This window comes from Zingiber officinale, chromosome 8B (genome assembly GCF_018446385.1).
Source record: "Zingiber officinale cultivar Zhangliang chromosome 8B, Zo_v1.1, whole genome shotgun sequence".
NCBI classification, from domain to species: domain Eukaryota; kingdom Viridiplantae; phylum Streptophyta; class Magnoliopsida; order Zingiberales; family Zingiberaceae; genus Zingiber; species Zingiber officinale.
Genome location: NC_056001.1, coordinates 90,159,968 through 90,185,797, shown reverse-complemented (window position 1 = coordinate 90,185,797; position 25,830 = coordinate 90,159,968). Strand labels below are relative to the sequence as shown.

The 25,830-nt window shown below is 39.8% G+C and overlaps 1 long non-coding RNA gene across 3 annotated transcripts; it reads right to left on the bottom strand.

Annotated features, from left to right (window-relative positions):
* Window positions 1-23,962: 23,962 nt before the first annotated feature.
* On the bottom strand, window positions 23,963-25,301 carry LOC122017643. Of its 3 annotated transcripts, none has more exons than XR_006121408.1 (4): window positions 25,176-25,301; window positions 25,032-25,094; window positions 24,859-24,948; window positions 23,963-24,325 (listed from the first exon to the last, which is right to left on the bottom strand). It is a non-coding gene; the product is annotated as an uncharacterized LOC122017643 (long non-coding RNA). The 3 variants fall into 3 exon arrangements; XR_006121410.1 differs by having other exon boundaries at window positions 25,032-25,112; window positions 25,257-25,289; XR_006121409.1 differs by having other exon boundaries at window positions 25,032-25,112; window positions 25,176-25,227.
* Window positions 25,302-25,830: the final 529 nt, after the last annotated feature.

Here is a 25,830-nt window from a genome sequence, read left to right as displayed (position 1 = left end):
TATCTTTGCACGGATCCGGTGGCATGGGATTTCGGGGTTTCAGCAACGCAAAAAGCGATTTTTGCGGCTCGAAAATCCCAATAGTGGTATCAGAGCCACGTGCGAAACGTGTACAAGTTTCATTTTTGTTTTTATGAAAAACATTTAAATCTGTAAGTTTCTGTAGATTTACAATTTTTATAGATTTTATGGGTATTTTTCTCGTATAGGCGAAACAACAAGTGTTTGGACACTTGTAGGCTTCGACTACCGAGAAAACCTTTCCGAAACGGCAAGGTTTCATCCAAATCATTTTGGCACAATGGCTTAAGGCACTGTAAGATCGTCATAGGACCTCGTGATATTCATTTCACGAGAAGGGGCGTTGCCCCTAACCCCGTAAGGGGTATTGTCTCGCGATCGCGCCCGAAAATCGCTAAACGGGACCGCCGGAAAATTTTGACTCATAAAATTGTAAAAATAGAAGTAAAAATTTTTGGTGCAATATCCCTCAGGTCAAGGTTGACCTGGTTGACCAAGCTTGAGTCTTGGTTAGTGTTTCGACGTTTGACAATACAAGACTTTGATGATATGGACAAATGCAGGTGCAATTGTTCATTTGGGGAGATTGTTTGGTGCAATTCCCTGATCAATTTGGTTGTAGAAGAGTCGAGTAGGTCAAGGTTGACCGGATACTTGACTGGGAAAGTCCTAACTGGGATGTTAGGTAGAAGGAAAATCCTGGTGAGTGAAGCCAGGTGAAAGACCTAGTGAGTGAAGCTAGGCAGTGAGAAAATCCTAGTGAGTGAAGCTAGGTGAAAGTCCTGGTGAGTGAAGCCAGGCAGAGGAAAATCCTGGTGAGTGAATCCAGGTGAAAATCCTAGTGAGTGAAGCTAGGTGAAAGTCCTGGTGATTGAAGCCAGACAAGAGAGAAGTCCCAGTGAGTGAAGCTAGGCAGAATGGAAGTCCTGGTGAGTGAAGACAGGCACCGGGGGAAATCCAGATGGGTCAAGGTTGACCAGACATCTAGTGAAAGTCCAAGTAGGTTAAAGGATTGACTGAATACTTAGCACGGAGAAATCCAGATAGGTCAAGATTGACCAGACATCTGGTGAAAGTCCAAGTAGGTCAAGGGAGTGACCAGATACTTGCCATGATGAAGAAAAGTCCAAGTGGGTCAAAGGGATTGACCGAACACTTGGTGAGGGAGTCCTAGCAGGTCAAGGGTGACCGGATGCTAGGCATGATGAACCAATAGGTCATGGATTGACCGAATGTTGGTTTGGGGGCTTTGGGACTTGGTTTTGGGCAAAAACTAGCAGCTGGATCGATCAGCCGATCGATTGGCTAGAGCCCAATCAATCGGCCGATCCATTAGGGTGTCCCCGTGAGAAGCCTTCGTCCCAATCGATCAGTGGATCAATTGGGAGGAAGTCGTGAGCGTATAGAACGCCTCTGGATCGATCAGCTGATCGATCCAGAGGTCCCAATCGATTAGTGGATCGATTGGGAAGGTGCGTTTTATCGCGATAAGCCCTGGATCGATCAGTCGATCGATCCAGGAAAATTCCTAGAGCACAGAGGCGCTCTGGATCGATCCATTGATCGATCCAAAGCCTCCCTGATCGATTGGGAGCATTCTAATCGATCGGGATTTGACCGTTGGTGTCGTATTATGCTGTAGGCGCTCGATTCCTTCGGCAGAACTTCAAGAGAGCTCATACGATTCATCTCAGCAACTCCACAGCTTCTCCACAAAGTTCAGATCGCCAGTTCTTGAAGGTTCTTGGAGGTTTTCCAAGTCAAGAGGCGGATCTACAGCTGAAGAAGAAAGCTAGGGTTAGGGTTTTCTTGTAAGCTTGTGCTGTATTTTGTTTCCCTGTCCCTTTCTTCTTGTAGTGTAAACCTGTAGGGCTTCTCCGCCTTCGGTAGTTACCGAAAAGGAGTGTTTATTAGTGGAGGTGTGTGTGTGTGTGCGTGGATCCTTGGATTAGTCACCTCTTGTGAGGTGGATACCAAGTAAAATCCATTTGTTAGCATTGTTGTATTTGTTTCTTGTATTTTCCGCTGCACATCTTTAAAGAAACGAACAACGAAGCACACGAGCACGCGACGAGCTATTCACCCCCTCTAGCTACTTTTCAGTCCCAACAAGTGGTATCAGAGCGAGGTCGCTCTTCACCGGAATCATCGCCGGAAGGGGCAAACAAAACCAACAAAGCTAGAGGGTAAAGAAGTTGGAGCAAATTCATCAAAAGTCAAAGATTTCAAGAAGCTCAACTTCAAAATGCAATTCCAAGATGGACTTGGATTTGACACAAGGGTGGCTCCACTGTACACATCCACAAGCTTCGATTCTTAGAAATCAAGAATCAAAATTTTTCTTATGATGGAGATAGAGCAATGGTTTGCTCTTATGGAAGGCTTCGAAGCTCCAACGAACTCAAAGGGAAAAGTCCTCAAGAAAAGCAAATGGAGCAAAGAGCAGATTCAAAGGAGCGAGACAAATGATAAAGTGACCAAGCTTTTGGTCAACTTGTTGCCTAGCCACATTTTGGCTCAAATTGGAGAATTCAACGATGCCAAGGAGCTTTGGAGCAAATTGGCAACAATCCATGAAGAACCCTCCACTGTACCAAATCAAGAGGAATCCAAAGAGGGTGACTCATTGGAGCAAGATCAATAGGAAGAGGACTCCGAAGTTGAGAGATGCTCAACTTCTGAAGAAGAAGAAATCCAAGAAACATCATCCTCAAAGGAGTACAACCAAAAGAACAAGGAAGGAGCATATTCCTTGTTTAATGTGCAAGAGGATGAAGAAGAAGAAGAAACCTCCACCTCTAGGTTTGAGGGGGAGCAAATTTCGGTGACACCGGATCAAGGAGAAGAAGAAGTCTCCACATCCTGGTCAAAAGAAGAAGAGGATGAAGAAGCTTCCACCTCCACAAGTCAAGCTAAATCAAATGGAGGAGCATCACTATCGGATCAAGAGGAAGTCTCTACATTCACATCACATGGAGGACCAAGTGCCATCCCTACATGTGAAGGTATAAATATTTCATTTAAAAATAAAAATCATATTATATGTTTTGAGTGTAGGGAGAATGGGCACTACAAGAGCAAGTGCCCCAACTTGGCCAAGAAGAAGGGCCAAGTGGCACCCAAGGGCAAGGAGAAGCCCAAGGAGACCATCCCCACAACAAAGAAGAGTAAGGAGCATATTGTGTGCTTCTTGTTCCAACAAAGAGGGCATTACCGGAGTCAATGCCCTAAGGGGAAGAAGGTGGTCAAGGCTCAAGGAGGAAGCTCAATTCAAGGGGGAGCCTCCAAGGTAAAAAGAAAGGTATCTTTTATTGAGCCTACCCCTTTAAATTATGGTAAAAAACATAATAATTCTAATTTATATCATTTCAATGCTATTTATCATGAAAATAGGAGGCATGATAAAATTAAGGAAAGTCATGTAGCTTTTCATGCTAAAACCACTACACCTAGGGCTAGGAATGTAGATAAAAATCTAGGTAAGAACATGAAGGTCAATAACTATAAGCCTAGAAATAAAAACGTTCAAGGATTAAATAGAAAACCTAAATCTAGGGATTTATGGGAAGAAAATCAAGTCTTGAGGTCAAGACTTGATAAAATGGAAAAGACCTTAAAAAGGATGGAAAATATCCTTAAAGGGCAAAATGAGCAAAATCTAGGTTTAGGACAACAAGGGTCAACCAAGGGCCATAGAGGTTTGGAATACAAACCTAAAACCAAAAAGGATGTACCTACTTACCATAGAGTTCCATATAGCTATGGAACAAATCCTAAGTCTAGAGGTCAAGTCAAGGATACAAGGGAAGTTATCCCTAGAAGTATCTTTGCAACAACAAATGTGACTAAGACTTCTAAGAAGTCCAAGAAAGTCACAAAGAAGGTCACAAGGGAAGCAATCCCTAGGGTTGACCTAGAAAATGTGACCAAGACTTCTAAAATGCCAAACAAGGTCACTAGGAAGGTATCTAGGGAAGCTATCCCTAGTGAATACCTAGAGCATCCAAGGAGCACCAATAGGTTTTGGGTTCCTAGGAGCATCTTCTCTACCCCGTAGATGGGTTAGAAAGTGTCAACTCTAAAAAGAAGGGTAGTTAACCCAACTTTGAAGAAATTGACACTCAAGGAGCATCTTCAAGGTTATTATTGACTTTTGAAAATGAAATAGATTTATGAATTTACTCTTTGGAAGAGTAAAATGTGCCAAATTTGAGAAGTATTGATCTTATTTTAAAATGACACATATTGGGAAAACATAAGGGAATACCAAGTTGGGATTTTGGTATTTTCTTAGTGCTACTCTTGTGGGAAAATGAAATATGCCAACATTTGCGGAATAAGTTTAATTTAAATTGGCATAGATTAATCAAGAGAAGCGGTGGAAGGTCCACTCGAGGAGGAGTTACGAGGAGGGTGCGAGCAACACATGACGGTCAAAGGGAGGAGCTTGGAGAAGCTGTTGACCCTAGGTTGACCATCCGATCTTCTCATTGGCTTGAGAAGATCATAGTAGGGCCATGACCTAACAAAATTTAATTAATTGCTTATGTGTGTATGTGATGCATGCTAGTGTAGAGTAATTAATTAGTGCTTTAACAATTAGATTAGATCTAAATCGCGTATATGATGCACCACGATTAGATTAGATCTAAATCGCGTATATGATACACATCAACGATTAGATTAGATCTTAATCGCGACAACTCAAAATGCCTACCATGCCGTGATACCCATCACTACCTCGATAACATGTTGTTATTGAATCTGCCAAAGCAGAGCAACGCATATTATCTTGGTAGGGTGCGGAGGGACAATCTTGGTCCCGCCTATCAACGTATGGGTGAGTACAAACTCAATCAGATTGAGTAAAACTAGTTAAACTCAATTAGATCGGGTTTAACTATAGACATTTTCCAATGGTTGGTAGATAGGTCAAAATCACATTTATATTAATTCTTGGGCGATTTAGCTAAAGCTAATTCAAGATTTAATATATATGCAGATCTTGATCCTATAAACAAGAGTTGTATAGAGATGTAATTGGTAATTAGTTACCTACCGATCATACTAAGTCTTGGGCAATTTAGCTAAAGCTAACTCAAGGCAAAGTATGATGTGGATCTTGTCCCACAAGAATTATAGCTAGTTGGTTAGAATCTAGTGAGTGTGGTTTGACCACATCCATGACTCGATTCTACAAAAGTTCTATAATTCAATGGGAACATCGTTTAATTAAATACCTAATTAAATGATTAGTGGAATATGATATTTATTTTCTGCATTTGCTGTTGTAGATTGCCATGTCGTCAAACACGAACACCTTCTCCCTGCGTTCTGTCCTTGATAAGGACAAGCTCAATGGAGCTAACTTCCTGGACTGGTACAGGAACTTGAGAATTGTTCTCACACAGGAACGAAAATTATACGTCGTGGAGCAGCCCATTCCCGAGGAACCTCTTGCCACTGCCATGCGAGCCGACCGAGATGCTTACAAGAAGCATCAAGATGACGCATTAGATGTGTCCTGTCTCATGCTCGCGACCATGAACTCTGAGCTTTAGAAGCAACACGAGTTGATGGGTTCCTATGATATGGTTAAACATCTTTGTCAACTATATCAAGGACAAGCTAGACACGAGAGATTCGAGATCTCTAAGGCACTGTTTCAGTGCAAGATGCAAGACGGGACTCTCGTAGGTCCATATGTACTCAAGATGATTGGGTACATAGAAAACCTACAGAGGTTGGGATTCCCCCTTGGACAAGAGCTGGCCACTGACTTGATCTTGCAGTCCTTGCCGGAGAGCTATAGTCAATTCGTCATGAACTACAACATGAATGAAATTGACAAGCCACTGCCTGAGCTTCTGAGTATGTTGAGAATTGCTGAGATCAACCTTATGAAGGTTAAGCCCAACTCCATTTTGATGGTGCAAAGGCACAAAGGAAAGGGCAAGCCTAAAGGTAAGGGAAAGTCCCAAGCCAAGGGCAAAGGCAAGGCACTGAAACCCAAAGGAGGGGTCGCCAAGGATGCTACCTGCTTCCACTGCGGTCAAACCAGACACTGGAAGAGGAACTGCAAAGTCTACCTGGAAGATCTTAAGAAGAAGAGAAGTGAGACTTTCACTTCAGGTATATATGTTATAAGAGTTAATCTCTCTATTTCTTCATCATGGGTATTAGATACCGGATGTGCTTCTCACATTTGAACTAATGTGTAGGCATTGAGAAATAGCAGGGCATTAACGAAGGGTGAGGTGGACCTACGAGTAGGCAATGGAGCACGAGTTGCTGCTGTTGCTGTAGGGACTTACTATCTATCTCTGCCCTCTCGGCTTGTACTAGAACTAGATGAATGTTGTTATGTGCCTGCTCTTACTAAGAACATAATTTCAATTTCTTGTTTGGACAAGAAAGGTTTTTCATTTATAATAAAGAATAAATGTTGTTCAGTTTATTTAAATGATATGTTCTATTGTAGTGCACCTCTGATTTGTTGGGATTTTCGAGCCGTAAAAATCACTTTTTGCGTTACGGAAACCCCAAAATCCCATGCCATCGGATTCGTGCGAATATTAAATTTTCATGTACGTGTTTTCTAATCCTCGATCTACTTTAGATCTCCATGTTTAGGAGTTTATACCTTTGATGCGAAGCCCTTCGCTTATCCCGCTCATCCAAGAAGATGCCGGATCTCAAGGGTGTCAAGTGAACACCCCTCTATGTGTATCCACATGAACAATTAGGTGGAGAAGAAATCTTAGAGTGTGCTAGCACTCTTTGAGGGTTTTGGCCAAGGAGGAGGAGAGGGAGAGATGAAGAAGCAAGGAGGAATAATGATCGATAATGAAAATAAGAGTAAAGAATGACTTAAGTATTTTCATCTAATGAAAATACTTAATGCTCATTAACACCATTAATGAGCCTCATTAATGAGCCCTAATGAGTATTTAATATTCTTCATTAAATGACCATTTTGAAACTCATTCGAAATTTGAATCTAAAATTCAAATTGAATTCCATTTATCATTGAATTCAAAATTCAATGAATATCATCATTAAGCCTCACTTGAGTCTAACTCAAGTCTAGCCTCACTTGAGTCTAACTCAAGTCTAACTCAATCGAGTCTTACTCAATTAATCTAATTTGGATTACTCTTAATCCAATTTGGTTCATCACATGAACCAAATCTGTTGGAGTGTATACTTAAGAGTTTAGCTTTTGTACACATTTATTTTGAAATAAAGAATCACATTGGTCAAATGTTTACATTTATTTGTTAAATGTAATTGTTCAATTAATTTATATAGTAGATAACATGGAGTGTGGAGTCACACTTAGAAGATCATGTTGTCAGTTCTCTATAAATTATAAACAGTTGCTCACGACTAAGATGGAAAGGAACAAACCATCAGAATAGACGTAGTGTAATTAAATATTAGTTTATCTTGACTAATAAATTACACTGATACACTTTAAGTGTATTGAGTAGGATCATTTAGGCAAGTTCTTTTTGTACTGACTTAGTAAAAGAACTAGACCTTAGTTATTATGGAAGTGTGTGCTCTTAATCCTAATATAATAACAAGCATGTATATTTAATATTTATTTCTTTGACTTATCAAAGGGTGAGGTTTAGCTCGATAAATCAATATGCCCGATAAGTTGGGAAATGATATTACTTATAGTATGTGTTGTTGATTATAGAAGGAATCTGTGTCCTAGTTATCTAGGTTGAGAATGTCCCCAAGAGGAACTCATAAGGATTGCCATGTTAAACCCTGCAGGTGGACCTAGTCCAACATGACAATAAAGTTGAGTGGTACTACTATTGGAGCTAGATATTAATTAAATGAGTTGTCAGTAACTCACTTAATTAGTGGACATTCGTAATCTTAAACACAGGGAGACTAACACACTCATGATAAGAAGGAGACCATAATGTAATTTGGGATTGGTGCGGGAGTGCGGTAATAACTCTCTAGTGGAATGAGTTATTATCGATGAACTTGAGTTGTGTGTTCGGGGCGAGCATAGGATACTCAAGCTCATCAGAAGGCCAAAACTAATTTCTCCTCTAGATCCCTATTATAGCCTCAATAAAGCCTCAAGTCCATCCAAAGAAAAGCCTATCTTGGTGTCCAAGAAGGGGCCGGTTCATTTCTTGGTGACCAAGCAATGGCCGACCACATATTCTCTAGAAATGACCGGCTCTTGCCTTGGGCAAGGGGGTCGGCCGTAATATTTAAATTAGGAAGGTTGTTTTTGAATTTTTGAATTTCCTTAGATATTTACAATTTGTAAAAAGAGAGATTTTAAAAATTTATAAAAATTTTCTAATTTAAATTAGGCCACAAGGTTTTAAAAGAGAGTTGTAAAATTTATAAAATTTTCTTTTAAAAAGAAATATTATTAGAGATGTTTTAAATTTTAAAACTTTCCTTTTAATATCCACATTAGAAAAAAAGAGAGAGTTTGTAAAATTTTATTAGAGGTTTTCTTCTTTTAAAATTTTATAAAAATTTTTTTTCTTTCTTTCCCTTTTAATAAGTGGCCGACCACCTTGCTTGGTGCCCAAGCAAGGGGTCGGTCAAATAATTAAACATCAACAAATAGTTGTTTAATTAATAAATCAATCTAGGATTGATTAATTAAAAGGAAAGAAAAAGAAAAAAAAGGAAATAGGAATGAGTCTAATTTTTTATAAAACTCTTTCCATAATTTTCCGTTGGGAAACTAATATAAAAAGTGGGGAAGGGGAGGCCTTGAAGAACATAACAATTGATATTGTGTTGTTGGAGATCATCAAGTGGCCGACCCCTCTCCCTCTCTTCCCTTTGCTCTCTTTTGCTCCTTTGTGGTGGTGGTGGCCGAATTCTAGAGAAGGAGGAGAAGCTTTCCGGGTGGTGTTCGTCTTGGAGGATCGTCGCCCACACGACGTCCAAGAGGAGGCGAGGGATACGGCAGAAGATCTCGAGGTTTTTTGCATACAAGGAAGAGGTATAACTAGTATTTAATTTCTGCATCATACTAGTTAATTTTTCTTTGTCTAAATACCAAATACAAGAGGCATTCGATTCTTGTTTTACGAATTTAATTTCGATGTTGTGTTCTTTTTCTTTTTTCCTTGTGATTTGATTATTCCTTTTGGTTAACCTAGAGTTATATAAGGAAATTAAATATTAACTTTCCTTAAAAGTCTTTGTCTAGTCGGTGGTGGTTGCTTCCATATCCAAGAAGGCCAAGTGCCTCGCCATGCAGTACTGGAAGCTAATTTTGGAAACTAATATTTAATTGAATTTATAACCTAGGTGATTTGGATCAAATGTGTTAAGTTCTGTAGGAGATCCAAATCTAAACCTAAAAGAACATATAAGTTAAAATTGGAATAAAATGTGTTAAGTTCCGCAGGAGATACACGTTTAACTTAAAAGAACACATGGTAGCTAGGAAAGGTTCAGATCACGTACAAAATTTTTGTACAATGGAGCCATTGGGTTTTCCGAGTAGCAACCAACAAGTGGTATCAGAGCGAGGTTTTACCTCTGTGTATTTGGTATTAGTTTAATTATGCACATGTCATACATAATTTAGGCAGGTTAATAGTAGGATGTGCTAACTTTGTGGATGCAGGATCCAATTATTATGGCTTATAGTTATTATGTGTGTGATTGGACCCTTGGACATGTCAAGGGCATTTATTATGTGTGCATGATTGTATTATAAAATACAGCAGGAGCTGTATTTAGTTTTATTAGGATTTTATTTTTTGATCTAGTTACATGTACATTCCGTTTATGGAATATAGGATCGATGAATGTAAATTTTATTTTATGTTCGATCTAGTTCACATGTACATTCCTTCGAGGAATATAGGATCGAAAAATGTAAAATTCTATTTATGTCGCGGATCGAATCTTGCAAGGTGTGGAACCTTTTTGAGGACCAGAGACGCAGTGGAACAAGGGACAAGATGGATGCGACAACTAGATCCGGTGGCAGTGGCCAAAGATGACAGCAGCTAGGGTTGGCGACACACGGAGGACAGCAATAGATAAAAGCTATAATAGTTGAAAATTAGTTTTTCTATTTATTGCTTTTTATGCTGTGACTATGTGTGCTTGTTAGTATGCATGTTTAGTAGGCTAGCATAGTCAAAATTCCTCACTTTAAATAACTAAGTGGGAGAGGGATTTATTTTTAAATAAATTCCACGGTCTCCATTACTGGTTTATAAGTGATGTAACAAGCTTGTGCGTTGGCTCTGAGTGCCTTCCTCCATATCGGATGAGCTTGTTTGCGGATCACTAGATTAAACTTCCATTCTTAGGATGACTATAGGAAGTTAATTAAGAGCGTGTGATCTTCCCCATCGGAAGGGGCACAATCTTATTAATGGACTTAGTGTCAAGTAATGGTACACACTTAGGCACGTCTAATAGTATCCTCCCCATCGGAGTCACTGCTATTATTCGTGTGACCAAAGTAAACCAACTATTAATTTTATTTGTCAAAAAGTTAGGTTGACAAGATAATAAAATTAATGGGTAAAACCCTCCTTTTACAAATGTTGAATTTATATACGTCCACACTATCGTGGCATACAAAATTCATGGTGTTTTAAGGTGTTGGTTAATTTAAAATAGTATTGTTTGAGGAATCAATATTATTCTAAATTTAGAGTTCTGACCAAAAGTTATTTGTGATTCTTAGGATGACTTTCAACCCACTGGCCATCATACTAAAAGAGAACAGACTTATTGGTCCTAACTACATAGATTGGAAAAGGAACCTGGACATTGTTCTTACTACTGAGGGCTATAAGTTTGTACTGTCAGAGGAATGTCCAGAAACACCTTGCAATGGTTCTACCCCAGAGGAGATTCAGTATCATAGTAAATGGGTAAAAGCTGATGAGATGGCGCGGTGTTATATTTTTGCTTCGATGTCAAATGTATTGCAACATCAGCATCAGGACTTACCAACAGCCTATGATATAATGAACAATCTCAAGGAACTCTTCGGACATCAGAATCGGGCTGCTAGGCAAGAGGCAATGAGAAAACTGATGACAGCCACCATGACTGAGGGGACTCCCGTGAGGGATCATATTCTCAAGATGATGGCTTACTTAAACGAAATACAAGTTCTTGGAGGGGAAATTGATGGGGAAACCCAGGTCGATATCATCCTCCAAACGCTGCCCAGAAGTTTTGAGCATTTTCGCCAGAACTATAATATGAATAAAAGGATGTATTCATTGGCGGAACTTCTAACAGAACTTCAGGCAGCCGAAGGGTTGTTTCGTCAACATTCTCAAATTCACTATGCTGAAAATGGTTCTACTTCTAAGACGAAAGGCAAGAAGAAGAAGAAACAAAATGGCTCAGCAAAGAAAGTGAATAAACCTCAAGGTGCAGGACAAAAAGCTGGAATAAAGAAGCCGAAGGGCAAGTGCTTTATTTGCAAGCAGACTGGACATTGGAAGGCGGACAATAAAGGTATATTTCATACTCTAGTTGTTGAAACATGTTTAGCAGTGTTATCTACAAGCACCTGGTGTGTAGATACGGGAGCCACTGATCATGTCTGTAATTCCTTGCAGGGGTTCCAGGAAACCCTACGACTATCTGAAGGAGAGATTACCGTCTACATGGGCAATGCTACTAAGGTGGCGGCTGAGTGGGAGATGTCTACTTATCTTTTAATAGGAATAGAAATTTGGTTTTAAGAAATTATCTTTATGTACCCAGTTTTAGAAAGAATTTAATTTCAGTTTCTAAACTGTTTTTGGATGGATATTCAGTTTCCTTTAGTAACGATGTAGTTATTAAGAGAAATAAAGTGATTATCTGTTCTGGTGCATTAGTTGACAATTTGTATACTTTAAATCCAAAGCATAATAGGGAAATTAATAACACTTCTTCTAACTCAAATAAGAGAAAAGAACCTTCGGAAATGAACCAAGCATATCTTTGGCATCTAAGGTTTGGTCATATTAACTTAAGTAGGATTCAGAGGCTTATAGCTGATGGACTCTTGGGTTCATTAGAGTTGGAAAATTTTCCAACTTGTGAATCTTGCTTGGAAGGTAAAATGACCAAGAGGCCTTTTAGGGCCAAGGGGTATAGAGCCAAAGAAGTGTTAAAATTGATTCATTCTGATTTGTGTGGTCCTATGTCTGTCCAGGCAAGAGGTGGTTTTGAATATTTTGTCTCTTTTATAGACGATTATTCAAGATATGGATACATTTACCTAATGCGCCGTAAGTCTGAGTGCTTTGATAAGTTCAAAGAGTACAAGGCTGATGTGGAGAAACGTCTAGGTAAAAGTATCAAGATACTACGGTCTGATCATGGTGGCGAATACCTCTTAGGAGAGTTTAGGAATTACTTATCAGAGGTCGGGATTCAATCCCAATTATCTGCACCTGGTCCACCCCAACAGAATGGTATCGCAGAACGAAGGAATATGACTCTTATGAAGATGGTTAGATCAATGATGAGTTATTTAGAATTACCAAATTCGTTTTGGGGATATGCTCTGGAAACGACAGTGTACATTCTGAACTTATTACCTTCTAAATCAGTTTCTTCTACTCCCACAGAATTGTGGAATGGGCGAAAGCCCAGTCTAAGACATTTTCGGATTTGGGGTAGTCCAGCACATGTGCTAAAACCAGATGCTGATAAGTTAGAATCTCGTACAGAAGTTCGCGTGTTTGTGGGGTATCCCAGAGGAACGAAAGGTGGTTTATTTTATAGTCCTAAAGACCAGAAGGTCATTGTTAACACCAATGCCCAGTTTTTAGAAGAAGACTATATAATGGATCACAAGCCCAGTAGTAAAATAGTTCTAGAAGAACTTAGAGAGGACACGTCTACTTTAGTACCAACAGTACAAGATGAAGTACCACAAGAGACTGCAACACGTGTCACACATGATACACAACCACTGACAGTGCCTCATCGTAGTGGGAGGGTTGTAAGGCAGCCTGATAGATTCATGTTTTTGGGAGAGTCTTCGGACTTGATCCCGAGTAAACATGAACCTGATCCCCGAACATATGACGAATCACTCCAAGATATAGATGCAGCATCTTGGCAAAAGGCAATGAATTATGAAATAGAGTCTATGTACTCTAATAAGGTCTGGGAGCTTGTAGAACCACCCGATGGTGTAAAAGTCGTTGGATGCAAGTGGATCTACAAAAGGAAAAGAGGGACAGACGGGAAGGTAAAAACCTTCAAATCTAGGCTTGTTGCGAAAGGGTACACTCAGAAAGAGGGAATCGATTATGAGGAGACCTTTTCACCGGTAGCCATGCTTAAGTCTATCCGGATACCCTTATCCATTGCTGCTCATATGGATTATGAGATTTGGCAAATGGATGTCAAGACAGCTTTCCTTAATGGAAGTCTTGAAGAGAACATCCATATGAAGCAACCAGAAGGGTTCATTGAAAAAGGCAAAGAGCATCTAGTGTGCAAGCTCAATCGGTCCATTTATGGATTGAAGCAAGCTTCAAGGTCTTGGAACATTCAGTTTAATGAAGTAATCCAGTCATATGGATTTATTCAGTGTCCGGATGAGTCTTGTGTATACAAGAAGTGTAACGGAAACGTGGTGGTATTTCTTGTACTATACGTAGATGATATTTTGTTAATTGGCAACAATGTCAAAGTATTATCCGACGTAAGGGTATGGTTGTCCAAACAATTTGATATGAAGGACTTAGGAGAATGTGTACACATCCTTGGGATCAAAGTTATAAGAGATCGCAAGAAAAGATTGTTGTGTCTGTCCCAAGCTTCATATATAGATACAATCTTTGCTCGTTTTAGCATGCAGGATTCCAAGAAAGGTTTCTTACCTTTTAGGCATGGAGTAGCTCTATCTAAAGAGATGTCTCCGAAGACATCAAAGGAGATAGAGGACATGAAAGCAGTTCCTTATGCTTCAGCTGTAGGAAGCCTATTGTATGCAATGCTATGTACGATACCTAATATCTGTTTTGTTGTGGGCATGGTTAGCAGATATCAGAGTAACCCTGGACAAGGACATTGGACTGCGGTAAAGCATATATTAAAGTACCTGAGAAGGACTAGAGATTATATGCTAGTTTACCAAGCAGACGATTTGCTCCTTGTGTGTTACACGGATTCAGATTTCCAATCAGATAGGGACAACAGTAAGTCTACATCAGGATATGTGTTTACTTTAGGAGGTAGAGCCATTGCATGGAGGAGTATTAAGCAGAAATACATTTCGGACTCAACCATGGAAGCTGAGTATGTAGCAGCCTCTGAGGCGGCTAAAGAAGCAGTATGGCTCAGGAACTTTCTAATGGACTTAGATGTGATTCCTGGTTTGCCCAAAATCATCACAATTTATTGTGATAATAGCGGTGCAGTTGCAAACTCGAAGGAACCACGAGCCCATAAGGCAAGTAAACATATAGAGCGTAAGTACCACCTGATACGAGACATCATCAAGCGAGGAGAAGTTGCCGTCGCCAAGATAGCATCAGCAGATAACCTGGCAGATCCTTTCACTAAGGCCCTTCCGGCGAAAGCTTTTGATCGGCATGTGGAGAGGATGTGAATCAGATGTATGGCAACAGATATGGCAGCTTAGACTTTTAGTATAAGTGGGAGATTGTTGGAGTGTATACTTAAAAGTTTAGCTTTTGTACACATTTATTTTGAAATAAAGAATCACATTGGTCAAATGTTTATATTTATTTATTAAATGTAATTGTTCAATTAATTTATATAGTAGATAACATAGAGTGTGGAGTCACACTTAGAAGATCATGTTGTCGGTTCTCTATAAATTATAAACAGTTGCTCACGACTAAGATAGAAAGGAAGAAACCATCAGAATAGACGTAGTGTAATTAAGTATTAGTTTATCTTGACTAATAAATTAACTGATACACTTTAAGTGTATTGAGTAGGATCATTTAGGTAAGTTCTTTTTGTACTGACTTAGTAAAAGAACTAGACCTTAGTTATTATGGAAGTGTGTGCTCTTAATCCTAATATAATAACAAGCATGTATATTTAATATTTATTTCTTTGACTTATCAAAGGGTGAGGTTTAGCTCGATAAATCAATATGCCCGATAAGTTGGGAAATGATATTAATTATAGTATGTGTTGTTGATTATAGAAAGAATCTGTGTCCTAGTTATCTAGGTTGAGAATGTCCCCAAGAGGAGCTCATAAGGATTGCCATGTTAAACCCTGCAGGTGGACCTAGTCCAACATGACAATAAAGTTGAGTGGTACTACTCTTGGAGCTGGATATTAATTAAATGAGTTGTCAGTAACTCACTTAATTAGTGGACATTCGTAATCTTAAACACAGGGAGACTAACACACTCATGATAAGAAGGAGCCCATAATGTAATTTGGGATTGGTGCGGTAGTGCGGTAATAACTCTCTAGTGGAATGAGTTATTATCGATGAACTTGAGTTGTGTGTTCGGGGCGAGCACGGGATACTCAAGCTCATCGGAAGGCCAAAACCAATTTCTCCTCTAGGTCACTGTTGTAGCCTCAATAAAGCCTCAAGTCCATCCAAAGAAAAGCCTATCTTGGTGTCCAAGAAGGGGCCGGTTCATTGCTTGGTGACCAAGCAATGGCCGGCCACATATTCTCTAGAAATGGCCGGCCCTTGCCTTGGGCAAGGGGGCCGGCCGTAATATTTAAATTAGGAAGGTTGTTTTTGAATTTTTAAATTTCCTCAGATATTTACAATTTGTAAAAAGAGAGATTTTAAAAATTTATAAAATTTTCCTAATTTAAATTAGGCCACAAGGTTTTAAAAGAGAGTTGTAAAATTTATAAAACTTTCTTTTAAAAAGAAATATTATTAGAGATGTTTTAAATTTTAAAACTTGGTTTTAAATTTTAAAACTTTCCTTTTAATACCCACATTAGAAAAAAAGAGAGAGTTTGTAAAATTTTATTAGAAGTTTTCTTCTTTTAAAATTTTATAACTAGTTTTTTTTTTTCTTTCCCTTTTAATAAGTGGCCGGCCACCTTGCTTGGTGCCTAAGCAAGGGGCCGGTCAAATAATTAAACATCAACAAATAGTTATTTAATTAATAAATCAATCTAGGATTGATTAATTAAAAGGAAAGAAAAAGGAAAAAAAGGAAATAGGAATGAGTCTAATTTTTTATAAAACTCTTTTCATAATTTTCCGTTGGGAAACTAATATAAAAAGTGGGGAAGGGGAGGCCTTGAAGAACATAACAATTGATATTGTGTTGTTGGAGATCATCAAGTGGTCGGCCCCTCTCCCTCTCTTCCCTTTGCTCTCTTTTGCTCCTTTGTGGTGGTGGTGGCCGAATTCTAGAGAAGGAGGAGAAGCTTTCCGGGTGGTGTTCGTCTTGGAGGATCGTCGCCCACACGACGTCCAAGAGGAGGCGAGGGATACAGCATAAGATCTCGAGGTTTTTTGCATACAAGGAAGAGGTATAACTAGTATTTAATCTCCGCATCATACTAGTTAATTTTTCTTTTTCTAAATACTAAATACAAGAGGCATTCGATTCTTGTTTTACGAATTTAATTTCGATGTTGTGTTCTTTTTCTTTTTTCCTTGTGATTTGATTGTTCCTTTTGGTTAACCTAGAGTTATATAAGGAAATTAAATATTAACTTTCCTTAAAAGGCTTTGTCTATTCGGTGGTGGTTGCTCCCATATCCAAGAAGGCCAAGTGCCTCGCCATGCAGTACTGGAAGCCAATTTTGGAAACTAATATTTAATTGAATTTATATCCTAGGTGATTTGGATCAAACGTGTTAAGTTCTGTAGGAGATCCAAATCTAAACCTAAAAGAACATATAAGTTAAACTTGGAATCAAACGTGTTAAGTTCCACAGGACATACAAGTTTAACTTAAAAGAACACATGGTAGATAGGAAAGGTTCAGATCACGTACAAAATTTTTGTACAGTGGAGCCATTGGGATTTCCGAGTAGCAACCAACATAATCCTCTTGGTTCATCAAATTAACCTAATCTCCATCTAATTGCCCTTTGTGTGTGACCCTATAGGTTCTTGTAACGTTGGCAATACTCCTAAACCCATTTAGAATCATAAGTAATGTGCGGTATCTTGCAACACATCATTACTACCCAAGTTACAAGAATATTGAGATCCAATATCACCTTGTGACTACTAATTGTGACTCTTCACAATATATGACAAGTGTCCTTTTATCCTTGACATCTAGATTGATCAATTTGAGGCATAAATCGTGTCATCCTCTAATCAATCTAAATCTTGAACTCCAAGTAGACTCACTATAATCAAATGAGCTCAATATCTCATATTGACTCATTTGGGCATGACCATGCACTTAGTGGTCTCACTCTATCAAGAATAACGATGTCACTCCCGTTATATAGGAGGGATAGATCCCATCTACATCACTCACATCCCTCCACAAAATTTGTTACATATCCAGTAATCGCCTTTATAGTCCACTAATTTACGGGTGACGTTTGACAAAGCCAAAGTGTGTAACTCCTTATGTAGGGAACCATGATGACTTCAGGTTTAAGGACTAATAATCATACTATTAGCCACATGAGAAAGTATATGACACTCATATAATGATCCATGATACTTTCTCTAGGCAGGTCATTCAGTATACATTCTCCAATGCATACCCATGTGTCAACTTGATATCTCTATATCCATGACTTGTGAGATCAAGTCATTGAGTTAACCAACATGCTATTCTCATCACATTAACATTGCCCCTCAATGTTAATACTTGACTAGGAATGATTAAGAGTAGTGTTATCTATATCATCTCACTATCGATTCACCCAATCAATTGATATAGATAAGAACCTTCTACTCAAGGATGCTATTATACTTAGTTATTTGGCACCAATACAAGTAATTATAATAACCAAAACAAATGTCTTTATATACATAAGAATTTGATACAATGAGTCCATACAACAATCACCATATGATTGTCTCTAGGGCTCTTACTAACAATCTCCCACTAGCACTAGTGCCAATTAGTGTAGGCTCTGAGGCCCAATGACCTAGTGTGACCATCATGCTTTCTCTGTGCTAAAGCCTTGGTCAAGGGATCTGCGACGTTAGCTTTTATGGGCACTCTGCAAATCTTCATATCTCCTCTATCGATGATCTCTCGAATGAGATGGAAACACCGTAGTATGTGTTTGGTCCGCTGGTGTCAGCGAGGTTCCTTAGCCTGCGCAATTGCTCCATTGTTGTCACAATTGAGCTCAATAGAATCTGCTATGCTAGGTGTTAGCTAGAGCCCTAGAGCCAATCATTTGATGATTGTATTTTGGACTTATTGTATCATATTCTATATAAATAAAGGCATTTTGATTTTGGTTATTATACTTACTTGTATTGGTGCCAAATAAACTAAGTATAATAATGTCCTTGAGTAGAAGGTTCTTACCTATATCAATCGATTGGTTGAATCGATAGTGAGATGATATAGGGAACACTACTCTTAATCATTCCTAGTCGAGTATTAACATTCAGGGACAATGTTAATGCAATAAGACTAGCATGTAGTTCAACTCGATGACTTGATCTCACAAGTCATGGATATAGAGATATCAAGTTGACACATGGGTATACATTAGAGAATGTATACTGAATGACCCGCCATGAGAAAGTATCATGGATCGTTATATGAGTGTCATATACTTTCTCATGTGGATATTAGTATGACTACTAGTCCTTAGACCTGAAGTCACCATAGATCCCTACATAAGGAGTTATGTACTTTGGTTTCGTCAAACGTCACCCGTAACTGGGTGGACTATAAAGGCGATTACTGGGTATATAACAAATTATGCAGAGGGATGTGAGTGATGTAGATGAGATCTATCCCTCCTATATGACGGGAGAGACATCGGTATTCTTGATAGAGTGAGACCACGAAGTGCATGGCCATGCCCAAATGAGTCAATATAGGATATTGAGCTCATTTGATTTAGTGAGTCTACTTGGAGTTCAAGATTTAGATTGGTCAGAGGATGACACGGTCTATGCCTCACATTGATCAATCTAGATGTCTAGGATAGAAGGACGCTCGTCATATTTTGTGAGGAGTCACAATTAGTAGTCACAAGGTGATGTCGGATCTCGACATTCTTGTAACTTGGGTAGTAATGATGTGTTGCTAGATACCGCTCATTACTTATGGTCCTAAATGGGTTTAGGGCATTGCCAACGTTACAAGAACCTATAGGGTCACACACTTAGGACAATTAGATGGAGATTAGGTTCATATGATGAACCAAGAGGATTAGATTCATTTGATGAATCAAATTGGATTAAGAGTAATCCTAATTAGGCTAACTTGAGTTCGACTCAAGTTGATTCATGTGTTCAATGAGTCTAATTTAGATTTTGACTCATTGAATCAATTTAATTAAATGAATTAGATTCATTATATTAAGTTGGCTTGAATCAAATGGTTGGATTCGATCAACCATAGAAGAGATTTGGTCAAGTTTGACTTGACTTGAGAGGAAGATTAAAAGTCAAGTTTGACTTGACTTTATGCCACCTCATTGGTGAGTTGGCATTGATGTGGACCAATGATGTTACTCCACATAATCATGGGTGCCACCTCATGGAAGTTACAAAGCCATTCTCTTTAATGGCTTCACATTAATTGCAATTAATGCAATTAATTTGGGGTTACAATTGAGAGTGGCCGGCCACTATGGTTTTGAATGAGAATTCATTTTTTCATTCAAGTGTGCATTTTCTTCCTTCTTCCTCTCAAGCTCTCCCTCTCCTCCTTCCTTGGCCGAACCACATAGGTGCTAGCACACCTTGGTTTTTGGTCATCTCCACCTAATTAGTTCGTGTGGATACTTCTAGAGGAGTGCCTATTTTGACACTCTCGAGATCCGACACCGTTTGGACGAGCGGGAACGCGAAGGGCTTCGCTACAAGGGTAAATTTCTAAACATGGAGATCTAAGTGTAGATCTAGATAGTAAACTCGTACTCGTAAGTTTTTCGTAAATTTTCTTGGCACGGATCCATGGCTAGGGGCTTTCGGGGTTTCCGCGACGCGAAAAAGCGGTTTTCGCGGCCCGAAAAACCCAACAGTGCAATCAGAGCCACGTGCGAAGCTTGTACGAGTTTAATTTGATTTTTATGAAAAATTAAAGCTTCTGTACATTTCTGTAAATTTATGATTTTTATAGTTTTAAGAGTAATATTTCTCGTAGAAGCGAAGCACAAGTGTTTATACACTTGTAGGCTTCGACTACCGAGAAGTTTTTCCCAAAACGACATCGTTTTGACCCAAATCTTTTTGGGACAGCGGGATAAGGTGCTCTTGGATCGCTTAGGAGCAACTTGCGATGATTAGATCGCGGGTAGGGGTACTGCCCCTAACCCCGCAAGGGGATTTGCTCCGCGATTGCGCCCGAAATCGCTAATCGGGACCGCAGGGAAAAATTTACTCATAAAATCTGTAAAATTATGAAAAATTAAAAAAAAATTACAAAAATATATAATTTTGAATTATATATTAATTTTGTGATAGTCATGGCCCAAAGACCCAATTCGATTGGACAATTGTGTTGTAATTCATAATACGGCCTACGTGCCGTTATGTGATGTGCGTGCTTGTATTTTATTTTTATTTTATTTTTCGCGACCTGCGCATCTTGCCTTTCTTTTATTCTGGTTGTAAATTAGATTTAGACTCGAATGTAACTCGAGTTTCAAAATTATAATGTACAAAAAAATTGGAGCTGTGGAAGGTCCACTCGAGACGGAGTTACGAAGAAAGCGCGAGCAACACAAGGTGGTCAAAAGGAAGGCGCTTGAGAAGTTGACCTTAGGTTGACCATCCGGTCTTCTCATTGGCTTGAGAAGATCGTAGTAGGGCCATGACTAATCACAAAACTTAGTTAATTACTTGTGTATATGATGCATGTTTAATTAAGTAATTAATTAGTGCCTAGCGATTAAGATTAGATCTAAATCGTGCACAAGATGCACCCTTACGATTAGATTAGATCTACATCGTGTACAAGATGCACTCTATCGATTAGATTAGATCTATTTCATGTATATGATACAACATCATTTAGATTAGATCTAACTCACGACAACTCAAAATGCCTACCATGCCGTGATACCTACCACTACCTCGATCGCATGATGTTGTTGAATCTTCCAAAGCAGAGCAACACATACTATCTTGGTAGGGTACGGAGGGACAATCTTGGTCCCGCCTATCAACGCATGGGCAAGTACAAACTCAATTAGATTGAGTATTCCTAGTTTACTCGGTTGGATCGAGTACAACTATAGGAATTCTTCCAATGGTTGGAAAGGTAGGACAAAATCACGTTTATATTAATTCTCGGGCGTATTAGCCAAAGCTAACTCGAGTTTTAATATAAATGCAGATTTCATCCTATAAACAAGAGTTGCATAGAGATGTAATTGGTAATCGTTACCTACCGATCATACTAAGTCTTGGGCGTATTAGCCAAAGCTAACTCAAGGGTTAGTATGATGTGGATCTTGTCCCACATGAATTATAGAATTAAGTGGGAGCATCATTTAGTTAAAGGCCTAATTAAATGATTAAGAATATGATATTTATTTCTACTTTTATTCTGTTGTAGATAACCATGACGTCAAATACGAACACCTTCTCCCTGCGATCTGTCCTTGAGAAAGACAAGCTCAACGGAGCAAACTTCCTGGACTGGTACAGGAACCTGAGAATAGTTCTCACTCAGGAACGTAAACTGTACGTTCTGGAGTAGCCCATTCCGGAGGCTCCTCCTGCCACTGCCCCGCGAGCTGACCGAGATGCTTTCAAGAAGCATCAAGATGACGCATTAGATGTGTCCTGTCTAATGCTCGCGACCATGAACTCTGAGCTTCAGAAGCAACACGAGTTAATGGGTGCTTACGATATGGTTGAACATCTTCGTCAACTATATCAAGGACAAGCGAGGCATGAGAGATTTGAGATCTCAAGGGCACTGTTTCAGTGCAAGATGTCAGACGGGGCTCCTGTAGGCCCATATGTACTCAAAATGATTGGGTACATAGAGAACCTACAAAGGTTGGGGTTCCCACTTGGCCAAGAGCTGGCCACTGATCTGATCTTGCAATCCTTGCCGGATAGCTATAGTCAATTCTATAATATGAACGAGATTGACAAGCCACTGCCCGAGCTGCTTAGCATGTTAAGAACTGCTGAGCTAAACCTTAAGAAGGCTAAGCCCAACACTGTTCTGATGGTTCAGAAACATAAGGGCAAGGGCAAGCCCAAAGGCAAGGGAAAGTCCCAAGCCAAGGGCAAAGGCAAGACACTGAAGCCTAAAGGAGGGGTCGCCAAGGATGCTACCTGCTTCCACTGCGGTCAGACCGGGCACTGGAAGAGGAACTGCAAGGTATACTTGGAGGATCTTAAGAAGAAGCGAAGTGAGACTTTCACTTCAGGTATATATGTTATAGAAGTCAATCTATCTGTTTCTACTGTCACGCCCCGGGGAAGTACCTCCCGAAAAATTTCGGAAGCACCTCCCCTGTACCGGTGACAATCTGAAACTTTCATACATGCAAAAATACGTCAGCCACATGCGGCTGGGATATATATGCAGAAAATAACCACAACCACGCAGTTGAATATGTAGCCCACACGGCTATATCAAAAAGCTCAGCGGAAAACGAATATGAAACCCACATAATCAAAAGTCCACAAAAACACACCACAGGTATAAGTCCACAATACACGTATCAAGTCATAGTATAAAATGACAACACCAAATCCATGAAGCGTAGAATGCGAATAGTAAAAGACTAAAAACCGGTAAGAATCCTTGGATGTAACGCGGGAAGTGGGACCGGCTGGCAGCATAATCCAAGTAACTCCAATCAACTACCTACTACCTGAATACATAACAGTATAGAAGGGGTGGTGAGTACAAAGAACTCAGCGGGTAAGAATAGAATAAAGCATGGTAAGTACGACAACATAAGAATCAAGGGATACAGTCTCCATAATAAGAATAGAATCATGCTATCGAAACATACCACATCTAGACATATCTGATACAATGGCTATACATAAACATACCTGACGCGGTAGATATACATCCTCGACTAGAATCAATACCATGATACCAGAATCAGGGAACTCACCAGACTAGCAACAAATCAACTAGAGACACCTGTGCAAATATAGATACGACTGGATATACATGTAAAATAGATGACATGTATGCAGTATGACACCCAAATGCAACATACATAGCGCAAACAAATGCAACAGCACACAATCACATGCACTAATATCTACTAGGCATGTATGCAAAAGTATCTCCCCAGATGCACCGCGCATCATATGCAAAAGTGCATGCATGCTCCATGGTCACCCCCGCCACCTCTCTAGACACCACGACCCCTGTATGGCCGAGAGGCTTGGGTCTGTGACAAACCGTACTAGCCTCCAGTACAAGCACCGCTATAGGCGGCCGAAGCGAACGGTCAGCTAAGTAGTTATATAACTACACAACTAAGGGTCCCTGACCACTCACAACTCAAGCCCTCTGACTACTGTACCCTCAAGACCCACTACTCCAGAGTGGTCGAGGCTGACAGAGTATAATCACTGAACGGCTGAGCAAACGCGACACGACTAGCTCCACTCCTATCTACCACTCTCCAAAAGTGGCTGAATGGCAGCTATAAACAACTGACGACCCTCTCACCACAAGGAAGACATCGGTCGTCAGTATGCAATGAATGATGACATGATGTGAATAGTCACAATATAAATACCATCATCCATAGTGTATCCCAACACCCCCAATAACCACCACAAATGTATATACATACTCCAACACACAACGTAGTCAACCAGGTATACAACCCCCATACCACATACCCGTCACATATACACTCGACATCAATATGCATGATAAACACGCTAATCGTACCAGTCAGACGACTCTATGATACCAACTCTATCAATACACATGCACAGAGTTCTGATATCAAGGGTGAGACTGTATCGAAGTAAAGATGATCATATCAAAGCTCAAATAGAAGGAGACAAGCAGGAATAAAACAAATATACAGATTTAAGGTAATGCAACCTAAGCATTCAAAAACAACCATGCTTTATAGTTCAAAGAACTAAATAGGAGAAAAGGAAGAAATACCCGCCTCCAGATATCTCGTATCAACAGAACCACCCCACGTCACGCCGCTCGTATAGATCAAGGTCCTGTGTCACATATACAATACATGTAATATACATATACCTGTACTACACATACATAAAACACCTATAAGTAAATAACCGATTCTAGAGTAATAGCTAATCATGATTACTACTCCTTTCCATTATCCTTCAATAAGAAACTAACCTCCACATCATGATCTTGACCTCAGATTTAGGTTAATCTAGATTTACCACCTTTAATTTCCCTACATAGTGACACCCACCACTGTTAACGAATTCCGACCAACAACCCACAGCCTTCACAGAAATTAAAGTAACATAGCACTCACAGCATTCCACAACCGAACAACACATTTCACAACTCCTCTTGATCCCATCATTGATCTAGGTCAAGGAAATACACTGGACTCACTGCAACTCAGGTTAAATCAAGAGAATGGAGCAAGAATTAATAGTGTATCAATTCCCTACGACAAGTAAACTACCCATAACATCTTCACTGGTCGGATCAAGAACAGAACAGTGAGAATTCACTAAAAATTCTGTAAACAACAATAACCAATCGATGCCCTTACCTCTACTGCTTCAATTGCCGGAGATGATCACAACTCCGGTGGAGGAACCAACCCAATCAATCTGTGATGGCTGAAATCACCACAGCACCCCTGTTCTCAGAATCAAACCCCCTTCGAATCAATACCAGAAGGAGGATCAGAACCCAAATTCAAGACAGAAACCAACTCCTTACCTCCAATATCCCGATTAGGGCTCGGTCTTGTTCTTGCTAACGCACAGAGAAGAGGTCAGAACCCTAATTCTCAACCAAAACCTACCGAATCAAAATCAGAAAGAAGATCAGATTCGAATTCACAACAAAACCCATAACGCTTACCTCCACAAATCCCGGCTAGGGCACGATCTGTGCTTGCCGACGAGCAGGGGAAGGAGATCGGAGAGGGATAATGATCGTGACCTCACACAATCGTTCGACGCTGGCCAGATCTAATGCTGGTGCCCTTGGTCCCTTTTCGACAATAAGCGCAAACCCCAAATCGAAGCTCCGTCGTCGCGGTTCGCCGAGACCAGAAAGGAAGAGAAAAGCCAGGGAGAAGGAGAGTTCGTCGGTAGTTGACCCCCCTTCTTCACCACCCTCCGGAATCTGCTCCTCACCGGTGACACCGAGAGAGAAAAGGGAAGAATCGGCGATCACTGAGGCAGGCGTCGGCGTCGGCGTCGGGGAGTTCGCGAGAGAGAGGAAGAGGCAGGAGAGAAAATGAGTCGGGTCGGGTTCTTAGGGCACGGGTGAGGAATGAAGCCCTTTTAATAGAACCCACTTAGGGTTAAGGAAATCAACCCTAACTAACATCTCAATTAATCCCTCACACGCGTATTCCTAACCAAACCTCCACTTCTATCCCCGCGAAACTAGTCATACGACCTCCGGAAAATTCTAGAAAAATTTCTATAATTTCCTAAAATTTTCATAAGGTTATTTCATTGTAACCCTAAAATAAATTTGCATATCTTACATCTACATCATGGGTATT